The sequence below is a fragment of the Micropterus dolomieu genome, linkage group LG23, assembly GCF_021292245.1.
Source record: "Micropterus dolomieu isolate WLL.071019.BEF.003 ecotype Adirondacks linkage group LG23, ASM2129224v1, whole genome shotgun sequence".
In the NCBI taxonomy this organism is placed as follows: domain Eukaryota; kingdom Metazoa; phylum Chordata; class Actinopteri; order Centrarchiformes; family Centrarchidae; genus Micropterus; species Micropterus dolomieu.
In genome coordinates, this window is record NC_060172.1 from 25723722 (window position 1) to 25735643 (window position 11922).

The 11922-nt window shown below is 37.4% G+C and overlaps 1 protein-coding gene across 4 annotated transcripts in view; it reads left to right on the forward strand.

The window, feature by feature from the left end:
• The first annotated feature begins 3883 nt into the window (after positions 1 to 3883).
• The window catches only part of npas2 (neuronal PAS domain protein 2), a 54870-nt gene continuing 46831 nt past the window's right edge, over positions 3884 to 11922 (forward strand). For 2 of the 4 annotated variants that reach the window (XM_046039387.1, XM_046039392.1), the window contains exon 1: positions 3888 to 4202. The gene's annotated coding sequence lies outside the window, so the exon portion shown is untranslated. Of the gene's footprint in view, positions 4203 to 11922 lie in introns of all 4 variants that reach the window. The other 2 variants (XM_046039389.1, XM_046039390.1) reach the window with 2 other exon arrangements.

Genomic DNA, 11922 nt, shown 5'->3' on the forward strand with positions numbered 1-11922 from the left:
TTTAAAATTGCTTCTATATTAATGTATATTGTCTGCTACGTAGCAGAAGGGAGTTACAAACTCACTTTCACTCTATACCCTGTTGTATTGTGCCAAAATAAATCTACCTATACACAAAGTATCTAATATATCAAGTTGAAATTGTTGGGGAAATTGTACTCATTTTAAAATTTTTGGACACAAAATTTGTACAAAAAAAAACACTTTTCTATTATACAGCCTTCCTGTTTGATATTAGGGCAGTATTTTGAGATGTCACTCTAGGCATAGCATCTGGGTTTCATTGTGGAAGAGGCCTCCTTGACCTTAACGGTAACAAAGAAAAGGTGCAGGTTATATTGTAAAGTGGTAAATCATACATTTCCAAGCTTGACAGTAGGAACCAAATTACCCCTCCAAAATTTTTATCTAAAAGAGAGAGCCTCTATAATAATGACTCATGGGCAATTGAACATTGTGGACTTTCTATATTTTAGATTATTAAATGTTGCCATATGATTCTAATAAGAATGTTAAAGTGCACCTATGAGGAACATTTACAGTTTTTAGTCTTGTTAGACTGGGTGGATATTTATTGAAATGTTTATAAGATATAAATACAGTTACAGAAAACATTGACATGCTTCGGAATTCTGTACATTCAGATGTAGTTTTGACAACATCTTCAATCATATTCTAGACTAGTGTTTCTCAAAGTGGGGTCTGTGGACCATCCATGAGTAACACAGTGGCAGAATATCTGACTATTTTATAGTCATGGGTTTCATACATTTCCTGTAATAAAATCTCTAAAAGCCAAAACCCTATCGGATGGGGGTCCGTGGTCTCCTTTTGGGTCAGTTTAGGGGTCCTTGACGTGAAAAAGTTGTCAAACCACTGTTCTGGACAACACGAGTTAATAAGCGAACACATTTGTCCACTAAGATTTTCTCAATGTGATACAACAGTGAAGATGAAGCATGCATATACTGCAAACCCCAATCAGTTCCTAAATAACTAAATAATCTACTATTGCAGGCATTCATAAACAGTCAACAGTCATCTTAAGTGCATGTGAGTCTTGACTAAAAACCAAGCCACGTACCCGTAGACTCAGACATTTTTAGAGCTGCCCTTCTTTACTTGTTGTCACTACTGTTGAAGTTACACTCACCTACACAACACTAAACTCACATAGGGTATACACATACTACTATTTCAAAGTCAGCAGAGTGCCAGAAGCTTGCAAGTCTCCCTTTTTAAGGACTCCCAAATTTAAATCCTTCCAGACTTGTTTTTGGATTGTGCACATGGAGGCAAAAAGACTCCTAATAGGTTTAGTGTTATTCAATCTGACACTTCACTGTAGCCATCAGACCTCCTGGAGGGCATCCTGATTCACAACAAGCACAGGTTTAAAATGGTGTCCCTCTGTTTGCCTGCCAAGCAATGAAAGATTATGTGAGTTACTCTTATGACAAAACGTAAGAAAACCTCTGAGCAATGCAGGAAATGGCCAGTGTAATCAACAACCCAGGCAGGTGCCGGGGGTGTTAACACGCTACAGGTAATAGACTTATTTCGGCTCACATGTCACATAGTCTTCACCACACACTGCACATGAATAGGTTCTAATTGGAGAAAGAAAATTGTTATTTTCTCTTTTGTAAAGAAAAATCATATCTAGAACCATTTGGTCCTGAATAATCTTTTTTTTGATTGAAAAGGTCCCTCAAGGGTTTTCTTTTAAATAATAAACCATTAATGGCCCTTTTAATTCAAAAGCACATTGAATTAAGAACTAACTAATTGCTTCTTTGAATTATGGAAGATTGATACACATGTCAAAGTCAGTTTACTAGTTGTGAAGTGCATCACTCAGTGTTCTATGAAAGCAGCTGTATAATCTCCTCTGTGGCTCTGGAAGAGCTTTGTCAAATTAAAAAAACTCAAGTGACACAACTTGAGTAGCTGAATGGGTTTAAGGGCTACATTTCACAGAAAACCTGCAACTGGAGAGGTTAAGACATTTAACAGTCAGGAGATTTATGCATAACAAAAAGTTGCAATACCTTGACCTCTTCTGCATCAATTTTGCACCATTGTGCCAATCACAAGGATGCTTTATATATGTTATTTTATATAAATCTGTATCTCAGAAATCTAAGACATAGCTTTTTGCATCTCTTAATGGGTTGCTCAATAATACATGCTTTTATGCAGAAAACTGTATTTCACTTATACATTTCTCCATCAGGTATTGAACTCTGCTGCTGAGCCACAGTGTTTTTCAGGTCTTTGTAATTTAAATAGGAGCATCTTGTGTGTACAGTTGGACTGTACATATCTAAATAGGCTAAAAGAGGACTCGTCATACAAGAACAACCAGAAGCCCTACAGATCATTTGAAACCTTCACTCACAACAAAACATTTCATAGCTCATGCCGTTTACCACAAAAATCACTACCTGTTTTCTAAATCGTAATCGAAATGTCACGGTTGCTGTTTAGTCTGCACAAAAGATTAATGGAACGACGAAGCTCTTTGCTGAGACTGGACATATTTTAAATAGCCTACCTCCAGTGATGGAAAGTAACAAAGTACATATAGGCTACTTAAGTAGTGTCCTGAAGAACAAAATAAAAGTAAAATTAGCTCCACGAAAATTCTACTTACACTTTGATGAATTAGTATTAACCAGGTATTAACACTCCCGTAATAAGTAAGTACATTTTGTGTGTGTAAATGTGGTGTTGCAACTTCTGAACACCAGTGAATTGCAGGAGCACGACAGAGTGTGTTGATTTGTTGGACTATGTGAAATTTGGCAGGCTAATGCATCTCATTCACGACTGCGTTAGTCTTTACATTTTCAGAATGGCTCTGATCAGCCACGTAGACCAACATGTAATGATCTGCTATATAATGTCCTTTGAAAGCATTACTCAGAGAGCAAAAAGCATGACTCACAGCAGCCAGTGTTCTGTAAATGGGTGCGGGGACATAGGACTGGGGGGGAAAAAGGGACTGAGTATGCAGGGCCCTCATGTAAAGCCCCCTACATACTTGCTTTTTAACAATGCGTAGGCGTAGACAAGCGTAGGCGACGCAACTGGCATTGTTCACATACTTGCCTGCGTACTTTGCGTGTACCTGGAGGATTAAACGTGAATCCACTGGGGGGCAGATCAGGGCCAGATTATCCCTCGTAGACACTGGATGATCTTCCTTGACAACCTCCGAATTTGCACATCGTAAACAAACCAAACATAGCGACACTCGAGGAGGATATGATTTTAATGATACATCATAACGATCTCAGTAATTACGGACTAGCTCCAGGAGTTTTATTGTAAACATCCCGCCATGAATTTCATTTTTTTAGGTCTGCTGCTGACCACCTTCTTCTTTTTCCTTTAATGGTGGTTGGCAAACCAACTATATACTGCCACTACTTGGGCTGGTGGGTGGAACAGTAGATTGCTGCTGACCTGCGGGTCAGATCGACATACTACCCCATGTTCTGTGCTGAATTGCATCTCGCAGACCTGTAGCGTTAATTTCTGGAGACGCGCACAAGCTATGCTCCAAAGGAACGCATGGCAGCCATCTTGCATACGCGAACGTGTAGTTAAAAGGAAGTATGTCCAGGGCTTAAGGAGAATTAATAGCCAGGGATCCAGGGAGGGGCCATAGACAATACCAATGTGTATAGGGTACAGAATTTTGTGCTACGCCCCTGCATGAGTGGGACCACATTCACTGCTTTTATAACCTTTGGAGTGCATTAAATAGTCTTCATTAATTTACAGGATATTTTTAAAACTTGTTATTTAAACCTACCCATTCACCACTACTACTACTACACACACACACACACACACACACACACACACACACACACACACGTAACTTTATGTAGTATATAGTCCAGTGGGCGGGACTCTGAATGTGGACGCACTCCGGCTGCAGAAAACTCTTCATTCAGCCTTCATCTGTGTCTGTGGACAGGACCCGTTTGATCGCCGCTCAGTTGAGGTGAGTTGGCTGGACCAGGATCTCCCCCCTCAACAGGCTGGATCCCCAACACTCCGGGACTCATCATTTCCAGACAGAGTCGACGGTGCAGTTTCATCTCTGGGCAACTTTTTAGGAATATTATAGGACGGTTTTTTCTGGTGCTTCCGTCTGGATTCGTCTGACCTTTATTCCACAGAATAAGGTTAGTTTCTAGCTGGGTGTTATTATCCGTGCTAACGGTTCGGTCCACAGGGTCCGTTTAACGTCTAGGTTGGTAATCTAGTTTAACGTTAGCTAACATTAACGGTTGAAAAAGTAGTAAATTAAGTCTTTAGCACGTAGCGTTACTGAAGAAAAAAGGCTCAGAGTTTTTTTCACAGTTGTCTCTTTCTCCAAGTCTTTACTTAATTAGCTAAATCTGTTTTATAATATTTTAAGCCGCTGTGCAAAAATAGACAATACTGTTTCATACTAGCTATGGAGGCAGTATGCGCTAAAAAAATAAATCTAAATGACTTTTAACAGTAGGTTACGTAACATTTTCCTCAGTTTAAGTTATATGCATCACTTGGCTGTGTGCTGTTTTCTGGTATTAATAATGTGTAAAGCTGTGTGGCATTAACTGAAGCTGGACCCTATTAATGAAATGCTGAACTTTTAACTAAATAAGTTTTGCATGCGTTGACATAGCTCCCTGGACACCAGCTGTTTGGTTTGGGGCACACACAAGCACGTTGATACTGCTGAAAAATTAAAACACATTGTGTGATTTAAGGAGAATGAAATCTAAGCCTATAAGACTTATGCATGTATTTAGACTTATGTATGTAAATGTAACAGGGTAATGCAGAGAGTGTACTTGTTTATGAAAAGATATTATACTTCTCTATGAAGTAATGAGAGATGCTGGATTGTGTGATTGGGCAAGAGTTGTAGTCAGTGCCAGAGTCTTGCAAATCATGTCAGTGTTTAATTGTCTGTGTCCTGCGTCTTCATCCACATATACTCATGTTGAGACTTGAGCCATTTTGCCGGCTTTCTGCGTCAGTGCTGAGGCTGACCCAGCAGACATGAATAGTGAGGAGGATGTGTGCTGACAGCTGAGTGGGACAGGATGGGCTGTTCCATGACTGACTGAACTGGGGTGTTCATTGCACCATATGCTCCTTCTTACATCATGCTGCTAAACATTTGGGCCAGCCTCATGACTCATGCTATCATTTTCTCCCTTTTAGGTGTATTTGTTAGTTCTGTCACCAAATGCAAACAATGAATTTACCCTGTGGGTTAGACACACTGGTTTGTTTCATTTTGATGTAAGGTCTGACTTTATGGAAACCGAGATCAGGAGTCAATTATGATCCATATCCTTTCTGTACTGTGGCTGACCCCTACTGACAGCTATCTCGCTCACTGTATAGAAGGCCATAAAAATAATTATCGGGTAAAAATGAAGGCTGAGCAATGAACAAAATTTATTGAATTGCAGACCTGATCAGTCTTTTACCAGTCCACGTTTACTGATTTTGCAATTTTTTAAATAAATAAATGGAATTAATCTGATGTAAGTAAACTGAGAACAGATACAACAAACCAATAACATGTAACCAGAAAATCAACCAGTCAATCAGCCCGATCAGAAAGGGGTCATACTGTATTACTGGTGTCATCATTAAATTTGTTGAGCAGAGTAAGCATGCACAAACGGTGTCAGTAGCGCACTATACAGTATGTAAGCTTGTACCAAGCAGGAACCCCCTTGTCTGAGAAATGAAGACAACCAGCCAGAAGGGTGACTCCACTGCAAAAAGAAGTCTGATTGCACAGAAGTCTATGAAAAAATTACCCTACTTCTTGCTTGATTTATTACCTCACTCAGCACTTTCCTTATGAGTTTATGGTCTGAATTGCTAATCTCAAGTCTTCTTTAATACAGCATGTTCATTTTGTAAATTATGGTCCCATTTAGAGTCAAATAGATGATAAAGAAGGGTATGCTTTAGGGTGTAGCTACCTTGTGATAGACAAGTTGCTACCACAGTGATTTGTCAGGTGTAGCAATGCATATTCATTTACCTTCAACTTTTTGTCCAAATATGTTCACTACTGGTTCCAAAAAACCAAGATGGCGACAATATGGACAATTGCCAATATGCCAAACTCAAGGCTTCAAAATGGTAGTCAGATACAGTATAAGGTTTAAGGGTTTAGTGCTGTTCACCTGATAAATGGACTTTAATGGTGTGGGCTGTACATACAGTAAGAAATATCATAATCTATCTATCAATCTTATACTCTTGAGAGAGTTTGTCAAGGACATGATTTATTTCATACTTTTTTATGCCTATGACTTATCTCATAATTATGACTAATGACCCCATTTCTATGACTTAACATTTACACTGTTGTTAAAATGTATCTCATCATTAGCTTGCCCCATGTCCACTGGCCTTTTCTCCCTTTATTTCTTCTTCTTTTTGCCATTAACTGTCTTCATGTCCTAATTTTTTATTTCTCCTCTGCCTTTATACGCAAAGAATATTAGTTTATAGCATGTATTTCACCTTTATGAGTAAACTAAGAGGCTTTGTAGAAATGTTCATTTTCTGAGACGGTGATCATTGTTCTGTTTTTGCTTAAGCAGCGCTGTGTCTGGGGTTTTGCATCTCTTTGCTGAAACTATGTGGCGGTGAAGGTTAGTTAACTGATGACACACAGCCTCGTCTCTGATGTTACAGAGCATGTTGTGGCGAAAGTAGGTTACTGGGCCATGTCCTGCAAGCTTAAACTGAACGCTAGTCTGAATGTTGCTAGAGCTGCTTAGTGTGACTGGGCATGCACAAATGGTGTAGGTATGTGCAACAGCAATGGGATCATTTCTACCTTCTGTCTCTTTAAGAAAGCAGAGCAGCGCTCCACATAGGATGAATGTTGAACCCATGCTGATTCATCTCAGACACGCATGAAGTGGAGTGAAATCTGACAACAGGTTGACTAACGTTACAGGTCGCAAATTACTAAGCCCTACGTACCTTAAACATAACCCCCTTACCCCCTTGTGTGTGAGCAGCCCATTTTTGATATTAACATTTTACTTACTCACATTGCCGTCAGTGGTTCTTTTTTCTTTTAGTAAAATTAAATGCTGGTGTTGGCTCTAAGTAAGTGGTATATTGTCTGTAGGGAAGTCCAAGATATTTATCTTGGAGTTTGTTTCTCTAAAAATATTTCAAACCTTTGCATGCATGCCTTTGTTCTGGCTTCCTGTGTGGTACCTATAGCCTACAGTTTATGTTTTTTATTTTATACTTGGCTTGGCTGTAGCAATAGTTTCCCTTGGGAATGACAAACCTGACCTTGTGGCACATCCTATCGCAGTGATTTGCTTTGCTCTTTTTAAAAATGTCTTTCCCGTATACAAGAAATACCTGACATAAACATCAGGGGCATGCTCTGTCAGACGGCATTTCATAGTAGGTGAGAAAATAGAAAAAGCTGAGAGTTATGGGAAACAGGCACTCTGACCATATTTAACAGGCATTTGAAGTATTTGTGATTTCCATCAGAGTCAGACTAGATTTCCATGCTCCTTATAGACCTGTAACAATAGTTCCTGATTTTTTAAGTGTTTTCAATCTCCTCCATCCAACCCTAACACACAGTGTGCAATTCTCCAAGTAAAGCAAGTCGTGGAGTAGCCTACTGTGTCCTGCATGAGTGAAGGTGAGACAGGCTGTGACAATCAACAATATTACACAAACAGGCACTGGATGCTGAGTAAACCAGAACAAAAACAATATTCTGAAATACAAATCATCTTTGTCATTATTGTGTATTTTATCAGTTCACTGGGCCTTTATTCGCACGGGAAACAGACATTTACATTCCAAAACTAGTGTGAAATAATAATAAGTACATAAACCTATCTCCATCTGGTGCATACATTCAACTGATCATGTTCTGTGTTAAATTAATGCAATTCATTAATTTTTGACTGGAGTTAATAACTTCTCTCTAATTGGCACTGTGTTTTGCATTGCTCCCTGCCCACTGTCGCAGAGTCTCCTTTTGCTTTTGTAGAAGCCACTTATATTATAATTCTTTCACCCCAATTTGTGGAGAATTTTTACTTGATGCTTATTATTACTTAGAAAAAGAGACCGTCAGCCAATATAGTGTGTATGTGCAATCTCTACAATTTGACAAGAAAAGGCAGTGAAACCATGATAAAAGTGAACAAACAAAAGTGTAATGTTACGTGCACATTAGCACTATAAGACATTTCTGGAAAGGACACATTTATTAAAGAGGTGGTATAATGCATTTACATTTATTCATTTAGCTGACGCTTTTATCCAAAGCGACTTACAATTGCTATCCATCTCAGAGGTCACACGAGGGGTTAAGTGTCTTGCTCAGGGACACAATGGTGGATGTCTCACAGTGGGAATTGAACCCAGGTCTCCCACACCAAAGGCAAGCATCTTATCTATGCGCCACCACCACCCCTTAATGCTTTTTCTCTCTCCTTTATTGAGTTATATATCTTTTTTGTGCATGTAACGGGTTTGAAAAGTGAAAAAGCCCAAAGTCCAGCTCCCAACTCCCACAGAAAGCTCTGCTCTGAACTGCTTGAAAAAAAATCATTTGTAGTCCAGCCCTTAACTTCCTTTTCTTGTGACGTCACAATGAAATCAGGTCAGGCACGCCCTCAAACCAAGCTAGTCCGCGCAAAGGCCCTTTGGCTGACTCGCCTTTGTTTGGTTTTCCATTGTAGAAATGTTGTACCTGTACCTGCTTCCAGGTACTTTTTTTTTTCATATCACCTCCGTGGAGGTTCCAAACGAGCTGAGGGATACTAAAATGTAACATGAAAACACGACAGACTGCTGGCTGGTCAGAGAGAATATTCACTATTCACTGCATCATCATTGTGTGCACCAGACAGAGGCCAGCAACAGAAAGTTTGATATTTTACAGTTTTCGTATGTAATTTCATCACTAAATCCACAGAAGTTTTGAGGTGAAATCAGCTGTGTAGATTTCGAATATTGACAGTTTTACGAGAAGTGATGGCGGAACAAAAATGTGCTTGAATATTGTCGGAGTTGAGGAGCTCCGCAAGTTTATTAATTTAAAATCACTTTATTTCCATTTTCAATAAACAAACAGGCATCGTTGTAACATTGCATAGACCTTCCATTGTACAACTAAGCAGCATACAACCGAAAGTAAATAAGCAAAAACATAATTAAATACGTAAAATAATATATATAAATCAATAAAGGAAAATATAAATAAAATAACATAAATTAAGGGGATTTAGTCAAAATACAGTGAAAGTAACTCAGAAAATTTTAAGGCACTATCCTTTTCCAGCTTTTTCAATGACCGATACAGACTCTCATGAATGCATGAAAATTTGGCATAGCTTTTAAAAATCTACATTTAGGATTATAAAATTTTGCTATCATGAAAATACAATCTAAATTAAATCTTACTCTTAAGAACTCTTTACATGGATAAATGTCATTTATTGTTTTGAAATGAACCTCTTTCATTTTAGGAAACAATGGAAATGATAAAAATCTAGTTCGAAACTTGACAGTTTCAACTCTTGAAAGTCTTTCAGACAAAACCTCTCTTTTCACAGGAAGAGGAAAACATTCTTTTGTCATCAATGACCTCAAAAAATCACATTTACTATCTAAGAAATTATACTTATCCACAAAGAGATTAGCAGATGTAGGTATTACAGCAGAGTATTGTAACATTCCTTTTATCTGGTTTATCAAAGGCTTAGGAATGGCACTGACTACTAAGGAATATTGTCTAATTAAGCAATCCAAATTAAATTTTGTTTTAAATTCATCATGACTTAACATATTCCCATATTCGTCCATTAGATGTATTATAGCCCACACTCCTTTTTCCATCCAATCTATATAAAATAGTGTTTTCCTCTTGTGTAAGATATACCTGTTGTTCCATATTGTAGCCTTATGAGGGGAAAAATTATGCTTATACATCATTTTCCAATACAGTAATACCTGCATATGATAATCTGATAACTTAAGTGGCAACTTTGACGGATCAAAATCACATTTTAACAGAAAACCAATTCCTCCTACCCTTTAAAAAGATAAGCTGGAAAACTTAACCATAAAGAGTGTTCCTGTTTTATAAACATTTGCAACCATTTTAATTTAATAACTCCATTCATCAGAAAAAACAGCTTTTAAAGACATTAGGTATTTGATCAGAATCTTTCAAAAACAGTGCTGTATCATCCGCTAATTGTGTTATTATCAAGGGATTATCCATAACATACAATGGTTTTATACTTTTTTCATTTTTAATATACACTGCTAACAGTTCTGCTGCTAAAATAAAAAGAAGAGGACTAACTGGGTCTCCTTGTCGTATTCCCCTTTCAACATTGAACCTTCTTGTAGTTCCTGTAGGAAGTAAGACTGCACTTGTTATACCCTTGTACAACATACCAATAACCTCAAAGTTTTTCCCAAACCCAAAATATTGTTATTGTTATTGTAAAATAAAGGGGTGTTCCAGTCTGTCAAAAGCTTTAAAAAAAAATCCAAAAATAAGATAATACCGTTATCTTCCACCAAGTATGCATAGTCCAACAGATCTAAAATAAGCCAGGTGTTATGCATTACGCGATTCTGAAGAAAACCTGACTGTGTTTCACTGACAATTTTATCCATACCACTTTTAAGCCTAGAAGCCAAAGCATGAGTAAATATTTTATAGTCAATATTAAGTAAAGTAATTGGCCTTAAATTATCTATAATTGTTTTGCCTTTGTGATTAATGTTATTATACCTTGTTTCATTGTTGTTAGTAACATATTACTGTTTAAACATTCTTTCAGTGCTTCAAAGAGTAATTCTCTTACATCAATCCAGAAAAACTTATAAAAGTTAGTAGTTAATCCATCCTGACCTGGTGATTTCCCCAGAGCCATTTTCTTTATAGCAGTATCAAGCTCCCAAATACTTAAGTCAGCGTCACGTCCTTTTAAAGTCTGGGTCAATTTGAGGGATGTATGGTTGTAACGTCTTAAACATTTTTTCTGAGTTAGCATCTGAGAACGAAGAAATATATAAGTTATGATAAAACTTATATATTTCATTTGATATTTCTTTTTGGTTGGTCACAACTGTATTATTAACATTCAACTTTGTGATTGTATTTCTCTTGTCTTGTTTTTTCCAGTCTACTAAAGTAGGAACTATTTTTTTTCTTCTATTCTTCAATCTTCTAGCCATCTTGCTCTGGATCTTATATATGCTCCTTTGGCTTTATTCAGATATAACTCATCTAATTTAGCTTGTAACCTAATCAGTTCTTCCTTATTTATATCATCTAACCCATTGCTTTTACAACACTCAATGTCATTTATCAGTTGTATTTCTAATTCGTTTTGCTTTTTTCCCCTCATTCTTTTACCATATTCAATTGTTCTCTTACTTTAAATTTGAAGAATTCCCATTTCTTTCCATAAAAATCAATTTCCTCATTTGCCTTCACTGAAGATAATATTTTCCTTATCGTATTACAATAATATTCATCGTTTAGAAGATTTGCATTAAACTTCCAATATTTCTGTCTAAATGTTACCTCCGTGTCAGGCATCACTGTAACAGTAACAATACAATGATCGGTAGTAGGAGCTGCAGAGATGGTAGCCTGTGAAATATATTTTAAAATGTCCTGAGTAACCAACCAAAAGTCTATTCTTGACTTACAACTTCCATTAGGTCTTGAGTACTCTCTTAAATTTGGGTTAATATGTCTCCAAGCATCAATTAGGGAATTGTTGATACAAAAATTGGCTATATTTTGATTGTATTCGTGGTTTGTATATCTTGTAGGGAGTCTATCCAACCATTCGTCGG